Here is a 14,344-nt window from a genome sequence, read left to right as displayed (position 1 = left end):
TACCATGAACGATTATATGCTAATAAAATGGACAACCTAGATGAAATGGACAAATTCCTAGAAATGTACAATCTCCCAAAACTGAATGAGGAAGAAATATAAAATATAATCAGATGAATTACCAATAATGAAATTGAATCAGTTGTTAAAAAAAACTTCCAACAAACATAAGTCCAGGAGCAGATGGCTTCACAAACGAATTCTACCAAACATTTAGAGAAGAATTAACAACTATTCCTCTCCAACTATTCCAAAAAATGGCAGAGGAAACTGCAGAGTCAGGAATTGTAGGGTTGGGGGAAATGGGTGCAGGGTCATGAGGAAACTAAGGACACTTGGTAACTGATGACTGGAACATTTGGCGGCATTAGACATACAGGACACGAGAAATGGGCTGAAGTCACTGGTAGGAGAGGAGGATAAAGGGCAAGGGGAAGGCAGATAAGAAGGATAAAAGGCTTGGGAGCAGTAGAAGGGGAGGAGGGTTGGGTTGAGAGCTCTGGAATCCGGAGGATAGAGGTTTCATGGGGACGGAGGTCTAAAATGCACAAGATGGACATGAGAGAGCAATAAAGAAGCCTAGAAGGGGAAGAATTCATTCTAGAGATATCTAAAGGTCACAGAGGCAGAGAGACTGAGGTCACAATGAGGAATAGAGGACGGTGGAGCAGAGGGATGGAGGTGGGTGATGCTGGTTGCAGCGGGTGGAGGGTCATGAATTTTTTCTCCTGTTTAAGCAAACAAAACTTAATCCAGAGTCAAGGCACTTTGTTAAAATAAATTACGAACCACCAATCATACACAACCAGCAAGGCTTTCCCAAACTAACGTGACTGGTTAAGATACAATCAATTATTATCCTTGCTTTGATATGGTGTCTTCTTTAGAAAAACCCCTCTCCGAGTCCCTGCAGATAAAGTGCTCCTAACCACCTTTGACTTGAGGCTGCTGGAACTGAACAGAGGTCGGCTCAAATGAACACTTGAAAACTGGAATGCTCATAAATTAACATTTTAACACACAGGGCCGCATTTCTTTTTGAGCACTAGCACCTCGTCTGGTCCCTAAACACCTTGCTCAGGTGCAGCGTGGCCTGAGGACTCAGGGTGAAGTCTCTCCCCGCTTCTCCCTGCCCCCACTCACTCACGCCAACAACACACCAGCACAGCTGTGCCCTCACTTGACCAGACTGCACCCTTGATAGTAACACCACACTGCCTGCACCGGCAGAGTCTCCCACCACGTGCTGAGCAGTGCACAGAGGACTTCTGGCACACACCCGCCCCTCCCAGGGCCAAAACATCCTTCACCAGCCCGGGGCTCAAGATCGCCAGCCTTGAACTCCATTTTAATGGAGCCCACACACCTGAGTTCGCAGTTCAGGCAAGCTGGTACCACAATCTGTAGCACAGGCCAGTTCTCCCTCTGACCCATGTTGTTACCCCTTGGGTTTTGACAGCCTTCCCTTTTTTGGCCTCTTCTTTAGCCCAAACCTTCACACAGGCACACACAAGGAATGCAGGTGAAACACATAAAGACTTGAATCTAGTACCTCTAACAATGCATATGACCCAAGAGCAGACTGGAATCAGGGACTGGCCACTCAGAATCACCCTGAGTAATATAAACTCATAAGGCACTGGTCAGTCCCACCTCTAGAGCAGCCCATCTGATGCCACAGATTCCTGTTTCATACTTCGGGCTTTACATTGCAGGCACAGCTCTGCTGCCCCAGAATTTCCAACCAGAATATAGTCCCTCTTCCAAAATCAGACTTGCAGAGCCTAATAGGAAAGGTCAATTCAGATTCCTTTTAAAAGGACCACTTAAGCAAACAAACGAACAAAAAAGTCCTGCCATGGCTCCACCCCCATTCCTTGGTCATCCTATTCTGAGCAGTTCAGAGACCAGAGTTCCTGAAAACTCTTCCACCTTTGTGAATGGATCTGGCATTCATAATTTTTGATGCTTACTCAGATAAAGGAGCGCAAAGGACTATCTCCTGTGAGGATGAAAGAGAAGAGACAAAGATAATCTCTACTCCCAGGAAGGCAAGCCCAATAACTAAATCCTCCTGGGAAAGATGAACATAGAATATCCAGTTCCCAGCAGATTACGACAATCAACTCTCACAATGTGAGGATGTTAGCACAGTGTCTTGAACAGGGTGCATCCTCACATACCTGTGAGCATACAGTAGATCCTCATGAAACATTCCTTTCATGAATGAACAAATGTTTCCCCATAACAGTCTCCCTCAGACCCCACTGCTTTCTCTAGTCCCTGCTCAATTTGAAAGTGGTGAGCAGAGAATGTCATCTTTTCAGAAGTTGTTAGTGGTCTTCACTGGGAACAAGCAGTATTTGTGTTCGGATAGGCACTCAGGCACTGTTCTTGATTTCTCTAGATTAATGCTGCTGGAAATGAGGTCTCGGGTAAGCGACTTCAGTGGTTGCTCAAAGTGCAAATTAATGACCTTCATCCCAACTTGGAGACTCATAAAGTCTGAGTGTGGGGCCCCGGTATCTGTTTTTAAGGGGACGCATAAGTGATTTGTATAGACATGAAATTCTGGTGAGCCATGTTCCCAAAGTCATTTTCAGCCTTGACTCCCCATTGGAATCATTTATGTATATTTTAGAACTACCACCCCTTGTGTCCCACCTCCGTAGATTCTGTCCATTAGTCTTTGGCAGGGCCCAGGATCAATGATATCTTAATGAAGTGGCCCAGGTTATTCCATCATGAGGCCGGGTAAACACTGTGAGGCTCCCAGCTTCATTTCTGATGACCTATTATAGGGTCTGGTCCATGGGGAAGCCTGGTCTACATAGACTTGAATGGGGGACACTCAGTGTATCTCACATTCCCAGGGCTGTAGTGGAATGTGTACATGTCTCTAGGAGACAAGTACCTCTGAAGACAAGGGAGGAGAAACACACATAAACTCCAAAAAAGAACTTTGTACGTGCACAGATTTTCCCAGGCCCCCAAAAGCAACGGAATAGCAGCCAGACCGTGCAGACCCTCAGAGGCCATGGGGAAGCCTTCGTCTCTCGCTCTGATTGCCGTGGAAGGTCACTGGAGCAAAAGGAAAACCCTTAGAGGGTTTAGGAGCAGGATACAAGTGGAGCAGGATGAGTACCTCTGTGACAGCAAGAGACATACACCTGGGCTTCTCAAAATAATTTCCATTGAAGCAGAGCCTCCCAAACAACATTTTAAAGCCTCGCTTCCTCCTTCACCTTTGTACGTCACTCCTGTGTTATCTGCTTTATTCATTCTCACCTACCTGGGTGTATGGCTGCTGTCTCCTTTTCTACATATCACCAGGCTCTTTGCTCAAAAAAGGTGACCACGGGCTTCCCTGGTGGCGCAGTGGTTGAGAGTCCGCCTGCCGATGCAGGGGACACGGGTTCGTACCCCCGTCCAGCAGGATCCCACATGCCGCGGAGCGGCTGGACCCGGAGCCATGGCCACTGAGCCTGCGCGCCCGGAGCCTGTGCTCCGCAACGGGAGAGACCACAACAGCGAGAGGCCCACGTACAGCAAAAAAAAAAAAAAAAAGGTGACCAGGTTCAAGCTTAGAGACAGCATCACCTATTTATGAAACAAAGGAACATATTACTCATCCTGGAGATTCTACAATTTCCAATCCAGTACTGTGTTCAGTAGAGAAGAGAGAACACTATAAATTATAGAAAATTACTTCACCAAATAGTATTTCCTGACAGCCCCTTTAAAGCAATTAGGAAGCATTTCTAATTTGCAGATCCTTAACTCTACTTCCAAGTAGTACTCAATCAAAAATAAGGAATGGATAGTCGATTTTAAGATGTGGGCAACAATATGTCATTTCATTTTAAATACCTAGAATGATCTCTGATCTACAGTGAAAGATGCAGATCAACTCAAGAAATGAGGACAAGAAACCTCATGAAGACTTTTTTTGCATCAACAAACCCCTATTCCTTTGAAATGATTTCCTTTCTCATTTGTGCTCATTATATTATAGCATTTTAAGTTACTTGAATATATACTATGGGACTCTTCTTTTCCTGGAGATACAAAAAGAAACTAAGAGAATAACTGTGAAATGACAATGCAATTAAAAGGAAATTTACAGAACATTTACTAACAAAAGCCTGAACAAAGGTGAGAGCCTTCATTTTCCAAAGCAATCTACAAGTAAAGGGAAATGAACTAAACGGGGAGTAGTCATATGAAATGTGATAGTTTATGCACATCTCTCAGTAAATCCCTCCAAGACCCTATAATTGGAATATTATTAGCTTTTCAGTCGAGGAATCTGGCAGACAGCCCCTGAATCAAGTGAACAAAATTAACATCAGCTGTACTGGGACAAACTGATATCAGCTGATCAATGCAGGCAGGACTCATCATCATTGCTGGGATAGTTTCGAAAAGCAATCCCAAAACATTAATCTAATCATGAGAATAGGGTTAAGCACATTTAAAACCACATAGAGGTTCCATGTCCTGCACTCTTGTGTATTTTAAATAGGAAGTCTTTCCTTGAGGCAATTTAGAGCTCTCTTCCTTTTTCAGAACTTTGGGTTATTCTGGGCCATATAGCAACCAGCTTTACTGGTGCATTTTCATTATCCTTGACTACACAGACTGATGCTGCATCCATACAGGACCTAAATATTATATATTCTCCTTCTTTACTGATATCCCAGGACCCAACCTCATATTCAGTGGGAATCTTTTCTATCAACACATCCCCAAGTTGATATGACAAAAAGGGATATTTCTCAACATTTGCACATCAGTAATTTATGGTAGGAATTCTTTATGCTTTAAAGGGAGCCTGGATGGAGAAAATGGAGCGAAGGCAATGGGATATAAGTGAGGAATATCCTAAAGATCTAACGTTGGCTAACATTAGAGAAGAAAGAAAAGTATTGAAAACAAATTTGTTAGGCAGGACCACCAGAGGTAGAGAAGTAAAAGTTTGCAAGTTCTAAATACATGGGATTTCAGCAAGAAAAGGGGACACAGCCGCTGATCTGGGTCACAACTTTTACCTGAGAACCTGCCGTTTCTTCCTCTTCCTCCTCCACTTCTAGGTTCCTTTCTCAGGCAATATTATGTAGATACACGGCACCTGTACGTCTTTGAGGGCATCAGCACAGCGCCTTCACCTGCTACCCCCACTCTCAGAGGCAGGAGGCCCCTGAAATGCAGAAAGACCACGCTCCCCTCTCCTTTGTCACGTGACAGATTCAGGAAGAAATGTGCTCCTACATGGAGGCCAAGGATATTCTCCTTCCCTGTTTTCATACGCCCTTCTGTCTCACAGTCAGCCAGGAATGCTGCTACAGCAATGGGGCATGTGGGGTGCACGGCCCTGACCCACCTACTACCTTTCCTTAAACCAAAGAGTGGACTCAAGTCTCACACCACAGAAATATGACAGTCCTCTTGCATAACCCTGATTTCACCCTGGAATTGCCTGGGAATGTAATTAAAGCGAATTTATTTGTAATCTATATAAATCATGTTCACCTGAAACTATGTTGAAACCCTGAATCAAATACAATATTGTATGTCAATTACACTTCATTTTTAAAAAAATGCACACTCACCCAAGCCAGTAGACAGAATCTGTGAGGGAGGTCACAGGTAATAGTAGTAATTAAAACTCTCCAAGTCATCTTTATTGTAAGCCTAGAGTGCAAAGCACTTATGTAAATCTTGCCTCTCAAACTTCAATATGCATACAAAGCATTCAAGCACCCATGGAAAAAACTGGGATTCTGCAGGTTTGGAGCGGGGCCCATGAATTGGCAGCTTTAACAAATTTCTTCCTTGTACCGAGGATGCTCCCCCAGACCTGTTTTTAGTAGCACTAGAGAAAGCAGGCACACCACACCTCAGCCCCTTCACCAAATACCTTATCTCAAAGTGACTATTAGTTCTGTGTACTTAAAAAATTATTCACAACCTAAAAGTTGAGAGTTATGTTTTATTCAGCGGGAAGTTTTAGGGCTTCAAGCCCGGGAGGCAGCATCTCAAGTAACCCTGAGAACATTGCTCCGAGGAGGCGAGGTGGGGATCCAGGTTATACAGACATTTTGCAACAAAGGGCAGGTAGTCAGGAACATAAAAGGATAATTGTTAATTCAAGAAAACCAGATATCCCAAGTTAAGGAATTGAGCGCTTTTCTATGTATGGGAGGATGCAAGAGTCTGGGCTCACTGAAATCATTCCTTTGATGTGCACCTCAGCTATCTGAGGCCAGTATCCTGTATTTTCACATTCTGAGTTTCCTCAGGGCTCACGGTAGGGAGTGGCTGCAGTCTGATGGCTGCTAGATGGCAGGTATTCTTCCCTTCCTGAGTTCCCTCAGGGCTCACCAGGTCTCACGCGAGGGCTGCAAGTGCTGATGACTGTGACATCTTTTGTTTACTGATATGGCAGGAAATACTCCTTTTCTCAGTTCCAAGAAAGACCACCATCAACATCTTGAAGGATCACATGTTTGGCTGACACTTTAAAGTTTACAGAAGGCAATAAAGGCTGTAACATCTGAGTAAGTCTATTTGCTAAACTGTGGGGCCTTTAGGGACTTTCCACCCCCTCACTTGTTCCCGTAAACCAATTCTTCTCCCTATCGTGCGCCACTCCTTCTCCCTATCGAAACCAATTCTTGGAGTTTTTCAGTTGACGGGGACTTGCCAGACAGCGGGTAATTTTCCAGTTGCCCGTAACAGGTATACGCCCTAACCGCCACAATGAACAAACAACTATAACGGCCAGAAGGTGGGACAAAAGTTCCTAAGCCAATGAATTCAAAAGTCACCACATTTACCCAATCATTGTGAGAATATACCCGCCCTATGAGTAAATAAACCTATAAAAAGTATGTGATTCCGCTTTTAGGGGTTCCCCATCGGCCTCCTGCGTGAGGTTCAGGGAACCCCGGTGCATCGGCTCCTAATAAACCTCTTGCGTGTTGCAGCGGCTCTCGACTCTTGGCGGTTCTTGGGCGAGTTGGAATCCCTCGTAGACCGTTTGGGTCTAACAAAACAACATGTATATAGTCATTAGTGCAACGATTATTGAGCATCTACTATGTGTTTACAAGTAGGTTATGGTTTTGGAAACCTCATGGATATTATTGGAGTTAATCTTCATAATACCCTGGGATTTTGGCACTAGGAGTCTCATAATAACCATGAGGACAGATACTAAGACTCACCTTTCTCTTCTTCTGTTTACCTATCATTGATTTTTTTAAAAAAAGTGTTTGCAGGACTTCCCTGGTGGTGCAGTAGTTAAGAATCTGCCTGCAAATGCAGGGGACATGGGTTCGATCCCTGGTCCGGGAAGATCCCACATGCTGCGGAACAACTAAGCCTGTGTGCCACAACTACTGAACCTGCGCTTTAGAGCCACAACTACTGAGCCAGCGTGCCACAACTACTGAAGCCCGCAAGCCTAGAGCCCATGCTCTGCAACAAGAGAAGCCACCACAATGAAGCCCATGCACTGCAAGGAAGAGTAGCCCCTGGTCGCCTCAACTAGAGAAAGCCTGTGCGCAGCTACAAAGACCCAACACAGCCAAAAAAAAAATTGTTTGCATACAATAGAAGCTACCTATAGATGGCTTCCTCTTAATTCAGCTCCGCCTTAATTCGGGTAACCTGTCTTGAGGTAAGGTCTCCAAACGGGTGTGGAAACGGGAGGAAGAGGCTCAGATGAAAAGCAAAGAAGAAAGTTTCAGGAGAACTTGCAAGAGAAAAAAAGGCCGCAGAGATGAGCAGAGCCTGATCCACAAAAATACCAGCGCTTTTACAAGCCCTGCATTCATGGCCATCAGCTACGTTTTCAACATACCTACAGCCACCCAGGCCTAGAGCCGGAAAACTGCAAGCCCAGGAGTCAAGCCAGGTATTACAGGGTCCAGAGTCCTGCCTCTGGAGAAAAAGGTAAGTCAGCCGGCAGACAGGCTTCACTCTGTCCAGCCACTAGGCCACCAGATCAGACTGGAAGGGCCCCCATCAAATGCCGAAAGCAGACCTCTGTCCCCTATTTCAGGCGAGGCAACTTGAGCCAGAGGGTCAAAGCCACTGGGTAACCAAGCCCTCATGTCTGCCCGCGACCTTGAAGTTGCTCCAAAGCCGTCTCCTGGCCCTGAGGCCCAGCCAGGGAGCCTTAGCTAGGTTGCACCAGTCCTCTGGCGCCGCCTGGCGGATGTCCGCTGGAACAACAACTCGCAGCCCTTCAAACAGCCTCCCTCCCCTGCCCTGGGAGCTACACTGGCCGCGGGCACTAGCCCGCCTGATCTCCTATCTCCCCTCCCTCTAAGGACAGTGAAGTGCCCCACTAAGGGTCCTACCGTCTCGCAAAGTTTCCCAGGGCACTCATCTCTCCCTACAACACCCCATTACTTTATTCCAATTAGGCCTTAAAGTGACTTGATGTGACCTGGCTTTCAATCAATCAGCTCCCCCTCAATTCAGGTGCCCTGGCTTTAAGTCAGGTCCACAAACAGGGGTGTGGGGACACGAGGAAGAGGCTCAGATGGTAAGAGAAGAAGGAAGTTTCGGGGATATCTAGCAAGAGAAAAAGGGCAGAGGGATGAGCAGAACCTGACCCACAAAATACCAGCGCTTTTACAAGCTCTGCATTCACTACCAACAGCCTAGTTTTCAACATGCCAACACCCACGCAGGCCTACAGCTTCAAAAGTGCAAGCCGAAGAGTCAAGTAGGGTATTTCTTGGCCTGGAGAACAATGGCAGTCAGACCTCAGACAGCCCGTCAGGCTTGTGAGGCCAACTGGCCTGAAGCAGGGGAACGCAATCAGACTCACAGGTTGCATCGGACCGAAACTTTCCGGACCACCCAGCTCCAGAAACTGACCTGGAGACTTTCCGGACCACCCACTTTCCATCCGGCCCAGCCTTCCCGCCTTTCGAGGGGCGGGGCTAACGGTCCCAAGACTGATGCAACCGGCAACGGATATTGCCACGATACCGGAAGAGACCACCAAATAAGGAATAACCCGCGCCCTCCGGGATTCGTCACACCCCTTTCCCTTCTTCCCCTATAAATTCTGCCCAAACCCTCGCCCGGGCGCGACTTCTCTGGCTCCTTTCTCTCGGACCAGTGAACCTCGCCCGGGAGCGTTCCCAAATAAAGCTTGTTTAAGCTCTCTCCCGTTTCTTGGTGCCGTTCCTTACAAGGCTGTCCGGCCACAGAACACCCAACCAGGATGGAAGTGCCCCGATCGCATGCTTAGTCAGAACTCTGCCCCCTCTTTGAGGCGAGGCAACTTGGGCCGGTGATTCACAGGTGCCCACTACCCAACCCGTCTTCTCTGGGCACACCCTTGGGGTTCCTCCAAGCTCACCACCTAGCCATGGGGTGCCCCCCAGAAGTCGCAGCTGCGTTCCCCAGTGCTCTGGCGCTATCTGGCGGACAGCCACTCTAACAACAACTCTCAGCCCTTCCTCCGGCCTCCCTCCCCAGCCCTGAAGGCTCACTGGCCTTGAGCACCAGTATGCCTGATTTCTTTCCTCCTCTGCCTCCAAATGCAAAGAAGTGCCCTGTGAGGGGTGTATGTTTTCTCTCTCTGAGTCTCCCGGGGCACTCACCCCTCCCTATCCCATCGCACTATTTTCAATCAATCAGCCCCGTGAAGTCACGTGACGTGATTCCCGCTTTAAATCCAACGAGTTCCCCCTTAATGCAGCTGACCCTGCTTTAGATCTGGTGTGGCCGGGACCGGTGTGGCAACAGGAGGAAGTAGCTCAGGTGGAAAGGGAAGAACGAAGTTTTCAGAGGGCTTTCCAGAGAAAGAAAGAATACACAGGGATGAGCATAGCCCACCCACCAAAATACCAGTGCTTTTACAAGCTCCCCATTTAGGACCCCCAGCCCCGTTTTCCACATTTCAACACTCACACAGGCCTTTACCTCGAAAACTGGGAGCCCAAGATTCGAGCCAGGTATTTCTGGCTCCAGAGTTTTGCCTCTGTAGAAATCGCCAGTCAGGCTGTCCCAACCAGGCTGGAAGTGCCCCCATCGCAAGCTTCAGCTCTACCCGCTCTGTGAGAGGAGGCAATTTGAGCCAGAGAGTCAGAGGCTCCGGACAACCAACCGCTCCTCTCAGGGCTCACCCTGGGGTTCTGCCAACCCCATCTCAGAGGCTGGAGCCGCAGGTGGGCTCCGCCAGTGCTCTGCCGCCCTCTGGCGGCTGTCGGGTCTGATGCCAACGCTCATCCCTTCCTCCTGCCTCCCTCCCTTTCCCCAGCCTGGCAGCTGCACTGGTCTATCCTCAATAAATCTTACCTTAAGGGGACCTCCCTGGTGGCGCAGTGGTTAAGAATCCACCTGCCAATGCAGGGGACACGGGTCTGAGCCCTTGTCCGGGAAGCCCATGCCGTGGAGGAACTAAGCCGGTGTGCCGTAACTACTGAGCCCATGCACTGCAACTACTGAAGCCCCTGCGTCTAGAACCTGTGCTCTGCAACAAGAGTCGCCACCGCAATGCGAAGCCCGCGCACCACAACGAAGAGTAGCCCCTGCTTGCCGCAACTGCTTTTGGCCATCCTGTGTTTTCAACAGGAGGGTTATAAATGTGTGAGGTTTCTCAGTGGCTGGGGGAAGGGACAGAGAGTACCAAGGAAGGAAGGGAAGAAATGAACTACAAGACCAGAAGCACTAAAGGCAAACTGTTTCTCTTACCTCCAGCCTAATTCTCCTGGTGCCCAAACTGTGAGTTCAATTTCTTTGGAAGTTGCATTGTGTTTTTTAACTACCAAAGCAAAATTCAAACAGTAAAAATTGACTTTACAGTTTAATAGAAGAATGGAATAAAATAAAAAAAAGAAAGCTGATGGTACCAAGTTATTTTTCTGGTCAGCAACTTTCCCTCACCCCCATCCCCTCCAGGACTGGAGACTGACTGACTGAAACCTTTGGAATGAACTTCGCCAAGGAGCACTCACTCATGAAACAGTGCAGACAAGCTGATGGGATTCATTAATTGTGCTTAGTGTGCCGGATTTTCTATAATCCTTGGTTGACTTTTCTCGAACTGAAAACAGGATCCAGTTTAGAAAAAGAAAAAGAAAAAAGAATGGCTGTGATAAGCGAAGGTGGACAGAAAAACTGTTATAGGGATCTTAATGGATTTCTATTGCCCACAGCCATGGTTCTCACAGTGGTCTTGAGATCAGCAATTTCTTCATCACCTGGGAACTCATTGTACTAGTCTGCTTAGGCTGCTATAAGAAAATACCACCAGTTGGGTGGATTAAACAACAGACATTTGTTTCCTTACAGTGCTGGAGGCTCGAAGTCCAAGATCAAGGTGCTGGCCAGTCTGATTTCTGGTGAGATCGCTCTTCCTGGCTCTTCCTCTTTTTATAAGCCACCAATCCAATCAGATTAGGAACCCAGATTTACAACCTCATTTAACCTTAATTATCTCCTAAAAGCCCTATCTCAAATACTGTCACATTGGGCATGAGGACATCAACATATGAATTTTGGGGGACAGAATTCAGTCCATAGGACTCGTTACAAATGAAAATTCTGCAGCCCTGCCTCAGACCTACTGAATCAGAAATTCAGGAAATGGAGCCCTGCAATTTGTGTCTTATTAATCTCTCCAGGTTATTCACATGCACGCTAAAGCCCGAGAAGCACAGGCCTGCAGGGAAAATTCCCAACATCCCATTTCTTTTCCTCCACAACTTTTCCCATTTTTACTTTCCGACCTAATTTCTTACTGCTCTTTGACATGACCTCTGCTTCTGCTAAACTCCTTCTCACTGTGGCCTGAAGGATCATTCGTATTCTTTCAGACTCTTGTTTACTGTCCTTCCACAACTTCGCATTGTCTTTCGACCTCTTTAATGAAGCATCACTTTAACATCCCAGCCAGGGTCATGTCTTCTTTCTCCAGACAGCAGAAGCACTAATTGTCTGAACCAATCATTTTCATATTTTTACAGATTTTACTTTCTTAGAGTTCACAGGTTATACTTGTCTGTAATTTTAGCACAAGCCTTTCCATATAAAAAGTACTTAAATTTTCAAAATATTATAGACTTTCCTGCTTATAACTCTTCTCTGTAAGTGACTCCCTACAACACCGGCTCCAATACAACACCGATTTGGGGCATCAAACAGCCCGTTGATCTCTGACATAACGCTACTTCCAAAGTTGCTTAATAGAAAAAATTATATAGTATTTGCTATTTATTAAATCTTTAAGTGCATCAAGTCCTATAATAAGCACTTAGTACATTACCTCATTAAATTCTCACAATCACCCTGATATAGGCATTATGATCTTTATTTGACTGAAAAAGACACTGGAAACTGAGGCAGAGGAGCTCAAGGAATTCCCCCAAAGTCACATACCCGAGGAGCAGCAAGGCCGAAAATTATGAATCTATGTTTCTCTAACTCAAAGCATATGTGTTATTTTTACTATGTTTTACTAGAGACAGAGATTTAGTTATCTGTCAACGTGTTGAATTTACTGCCAAGGACCCCAGAGTGTATGTGTCTTGCAGTAAAGATATTTCCAGGGTAGCCTTGTAAACTCTCTATTTTCTCCATCCCTAACGTACACATACACACATAGAGAAGCACTGCTGAAAGTAAACCATCATGAAAAAAAATTTAGGGAGGACTTGTTGAGACCAGCAGATACTATTAAATGACTACAGACAACAAAGAGCTCTGTTCTATATGCTATTCTATATGCTATTTACCTGCAGACAGCCTTTGGTATTCTTTCATCTTTACATTAAAGACAACTGAAGAACTCAGTTGGGAGTTACTTGAAAGGGAATTACTCAGTTGGGAGTTACTTGAAAGGGAATTACTTGAAATTACTTGAAAGCTCACAAGGAACTCTGATAAACTTTTGCCCAAAGCAATTACTGATAACTGAACACTAGAAACACTCATACACACATATATATGCATAGAAAATTGAAAAAAATCTATAAAAACAACGGAATTTAAAAAAATTCATACGTTCTTAGCTTCCTTTCCCAGAAAACAGCCGAGGTGGTTATATTTTACTTTCACAGCTGCCTGCACTTTAGACTGGACTGTTAAGATAATAAAGCCACACCTATTATATCATTTCAGTCATACCCACAGTCAGCTGAGATAGTAATGAAAAGTAACACTCCATTCACAGCCTACCTGAGGTGGTCAATTCACTCAACATCTTGCAGAAATAGGTGACATATTGTTCACATGGAGGCGCTATAAACGAGCTGAGTATTCTTCTGGGTTGTAGCCCACCAACATCATCTGCGTCTGCAAGTCGTGAGACACTATGGTCAATACTTTGTCCTCTGTGAGGAGAAAAATGCCACGACGATGGGTCATTAATATGCAAATATATCTTCAAATGTCAGAAAATAAGTGAGCTATGCTTTCACTGGTGTTTTCCCCAAACTGCTGTAGAACACAGTTAAGGACAGTAATCCTTAAAGTAACCCCTACCCTTTTCTGACACCTACATTCTGCTTCTATAGACAAAGTAGAAAATTCATGTTTCTTATTAGAAACAGACGCAAGATCTGGTTGATGCTCTAATGTCCACAGCCTTGAATATGAAGCCCATTTTGTTCCAATGCCTTCCCCTCTCTGGAGCCCCTCACTCCTCACGTAGAACAGGATCAGCTCCTCCCTAAATGAACTATGTGCTCTCAAGCCTCTGGATCTTTGTACATGCTGTTTGCTCTAATCAGAATATGCATCCTCACCTTGTCAACAACGGTTCTCTTCACTCTGACCTTTCAGGTAAAAGGAGACACTGTATGCTCTGTTACTGAAATGTTCTACACATGTGGGAAGATGCAAATAAGTAATTATCTTGGTGTTTTGTACCCTGAAAATTTCACTATGTGAAAAGGAGAAGCAGATATAAGATTGATGAGGTTAAATTAAAATCCTATAGGCATTGGGCTTCCCTGGTGGCGCAATGGTTGGGAGCCCACCTGCCAATGCAGGGGACACGGGTTCGAGCCCTGGTCCGGGAGGATCCCTCATGTCACAGAGCAACTAAGCCCGTGTGCCACAGCTGCTGAGCCTGTGCTCTGGGGCCCACAAGCCACAACTACTGAGCCTGCGTGCCACAACTACTGAAGCCCAAGCGCAGCAACAAAGACACAACGCAGCCAGAAAGAAAGAAAAGGAAAGTAATGCCTACTCTATTACCCTCAGGACTTGGCCACCTAGGCGGGACTTACATCCCTGGAGCCTGAGCAGGTTTGGGTTTCAAGGCTGGACAGGGCTGGGGCTGACGGAGCTAGGGGGAGGATGTGCCAGCAGT

Source organism: Phocoena phocoena, chromosome 10, assembly GCF_963924675.1.
Source record: "Phocoena phocoena chromosome 10, mPhoPho1.1, whole genome shotgun sequence".
NCBI lineage: Eukaryota > Metazoa > Chordata > Mammalia > Artiodactyla > Phocoenidae > Phocoena > Phocoena phocoena.
This window is presented reverse-complemented; position numbering follows the sequence as displayed.